The sequence below is a fragment of the Nanorana parkeri genome, unplaced genomic scaffold, assembly GCF_000935625.1.
Source record: "Nanorana parkeri isolate BGI_ZX_2015 unplaced genomic scaffold, ASM93562v1 scaffold1185, whole genome shotgun sequence".
In the NCBI taxonomy this organism is placed as follows: Eukaryota; Metazoa; Chordata; class Amphibia; order Anura; family Dicroglossidae; genus Nanorana; species Nanorana parkeri.
In genome coordinates this window covers 505,785-508,994 of record NW_017307453.1, presented here as the reverse complement: position 1 = coordinate 508,994, position 3,210 = coordinate 505,785, and the positions used below count along the sequence as shown (strand labels likewise).

The 3,210-nt window shown below is 39.6% G+C and overlaps 1 protein-coding gene across 1 annotated transcript in view; it reads right to left on the bottom strand.

Moving 5' to 3' along the window:
• The window catches only part of MDFIC (MyoD family inhibitor domain containing), an 86,377-nt gene that overhangs the window by 5,054 nt on the left and 78,113 nt on the right, over positions 1 to 3,210 (bottom strand). The gene's annotated exons all lie outside the window — the stretch shown is intronic.

Below are 3,210 nucleotides of genomic sequence, written 5' to 3'. Positions count from 1 at the left end.
AAATAAAAAAAAAAAAAAAAAAAGCTCAGTTTTAATAGTAAGGGCAACCTAAATCACATTTGTGCTTTTAGAGTTTAACCATAGTTGTACATTAAAGCTTTCAATAGATTATTATAAGGAATGTAATACACATTTGAAAATCTATGTACCAAGATATATGTTTGAAGAAAAAATTGCAAATCAATCGTGATTTACAACTGGTTATAGAATAATTTAATTTGATATGTTCCCTATAAGAAAAGGGAGTACACCAAGTGAGAGCAATTCCCTAATTGCAAAAGAAATGATTGACAAAAATACTGCTACCATGTTTGTTAGTGCTCACGCCAACGTTTTTTTTCCCTTTTTAATCTCTTACCTGGGGCAATGTAAAGGAATTTTATACTGAAACAGTGAGTTTAAAGCTCAACTGCAGCCTTCTCCTTAGTCTTGCATAGTTGTACAGGCTCCTCTCCTGTACTGAAATGATGTACTCTGATTTCTCTTCTCACTGTGTCTATTAGAAGCTGCAACAAGAAGATAGATGCCACCTCATTTCCTGGAAGTCTACAAAGCATATGCATGTTACCTAGGATGGCCTGCATGCAATTTTAGCCTGCCAAGGCTAAATTAGCATGTTGATCAAAGGGGAAGGAGGAAAGTGGGAAGGTAAGGCAAAATATAAGCAGATTAAACTTCAGCTTTAAACTGAAAATTCAGTTAACTAATCAGTATTCAAGTATAGAATGTACACCTGCAAGAACTCAACAGCAACTCTTTCTGTGTGACCTGTTAGATTCAGAAAGTAGAATTCAGACACTGGCTGAGGTTACACAGGAGCTTTTCAGGCTTGTGATTTTCTTCAACTCATAACACTTTGATTCTATCAGACAAGATTATCTTCTCCCCAAAGAAGCGGTAAGTAGTTCCCTTGTCTGACAAGATCAGAGCTTTACCACTGACTTCCATGCTAAGATAATAGAACAATTGCCAACTCAGTCAGGAATTTGAACACTGCAATTTTCATTTACAAAAGACAAGAATGCAAATCTCTCATATGACCCTAGCCAAACAGAATTTTGTTGCTTGCCTTAAATAATCCACGTTGAGAGATTTGCAATTCCTCACAACATGCACAAACACTATGTAGTGTCTGCCACACAATAAAACACTGAGCTGGTTTAGCTCTGCAGTCCAAGCCAAAATACAAAGCTAAAAGAATCATAAAAACTTTACAATCCAATAGATGACCTATGTGACCCTGGCATTCCTAGATTATTTTCTGTGATCACCTTTGCAGATACAGTATCTAGTGTATGGATGCCATGAGGCCACCAGCGAACCTCAGTTATGCTTTCAACAAACAAAACTAGAGATCACTTGCAGTACTTTTATTGCCTGTTTTTTTTTTTTTTGCAACTACAGTGGGATTTTAATGCAAGTAAAAGAGCTTGTAAGAGACAAGAGAAAAGAAATACACAGAGGAGTAGACATAATAGACCTACAGCATGTACAAGAGATAAGAAGTAGGAAGCAAAGGCTATCATTACGTATAGCACTGGTTTGCTGTGTTAACATTATTCCAGCAGCATGAAGCTGTGCATCTCATGGGGCGTTTAGTGACTTCTACATGTGAACTGTGCCTATTCTATTTTATTTTTCATTCTGGTTGCAGCGAAGTAAATGATTGCTTAAAGTCCATTTCCATCTTTGTAAGTAATTAGCACTGTGTCAATGTAGAGGTGCAGTGGTGATATATATGTGTGCACATTTTCATGACTCACATTGCAGGCTTTCTTCATTTTTTTAATGACATTTTTATTAGGCCTGAATCTTAGAAGTTTAAGCTTTTCTCCACAGGAAATTCAGTCTGACACCAGGGTCGGATTGTAAAGCAAAGCTGCCCCCCTCTCTGTGAGTCTGTGTAACATGATCATTAAAACACCAGCTCTGCCTTTGCACACAATACACTGTCCTTGGGGGAGGGGGTTTGCCACTATGAATACTAAAGAATGGGGGTGGAGATTTCAGTTGTTATATACTCAGTTTGCTTGCACAGCACAGAGGCAGACATTTCCATGTGGATATGAAGAGGCAAGCTAACAAAAAATTTAGGTTTCGGTGTTCATATACAGCATCTGCATTTGCCTGCTGGCATATGTTTTCTGTTTAGATTGTACCGCACCACACCCTACTGCGATGTAAAAAGTACTGCATGCAGTACTTCTTTTCAGCACACCCAACCCCAACACAGTGGTGTGGAATTAGCCCATTTGAAAGAAGGCAAACGGTCTTGCCTAAAAAATGGCCAGCACATGCATCTGGTCTGAATCAGTCCTATCACCTTAAATTATAGGTAAGATCTATGAACCTGAGTTACTTACAGCTGAAATTCAGGCAAATATAAAATGGTACAAAAATATGATGTATTTTTTATGTAAGCTGTGTGAATACTTGAATTTGACCTGATATCATCCTCTGCAGTCCACTGTACATTAGAGCTCAGACTGACAAAGAAGTGAGCTCATCAGTGTGCTCCTTTTTCATTTCACTGGTGAAGGGAGAAGCCTAATTAAATTAACTGCAGCAGAGAAAAATCAAGTTCCTGCCCTCCTAACCAAGGTTGTGCTATATGGCAGGGCTGTGTAAAATCTCAGGACTGGATAGACAGATTTAGCACAGCTTTAACACAGCCTGAAGAAGAGTGGCCAGAAACACTGCTGTGTAACTATATCCATAACTTAATTTTAAAGAAGTAGTGGGAGAGTCCCAATACTGTGAGTTGGCGTGACACTGCAGGTGTCACATGCTGACTCTACAGATCGAGAGCTGAGCGTTCACGAATCGCTAATCACTCAGCTCACGGTCTTCTCCCTGCAGAAAATGGTGACTGTCAGTCAGCCCCCCGCAGGGATTCCCCCTCCCCTCTCTGTTCCTCCAGTTCTCATTGGAGGGACAGACAGGGGAGGGGGCGGGCACATCTGGCTCTAGAGAGATAAAGCCAGCTGTTGATCAGGCAGTGCTGTGGACCCTGACAATCGGGCTGCAGCACAGCTCTAAACGGTCAGCAAATAGTGGGCAGTAGCCAGCTAGATGTTGACGTTGGGTCACAGGAAAATAGTATATATACTACTTTGACCCAAAAGAGGACTAAAACCAAAAAAAAAAAAGTTTGGCTTTATTTCTTTTTTAAGTGTAAAACCTGTGTTTAAAAAAAAAAAAAGCTTTCCG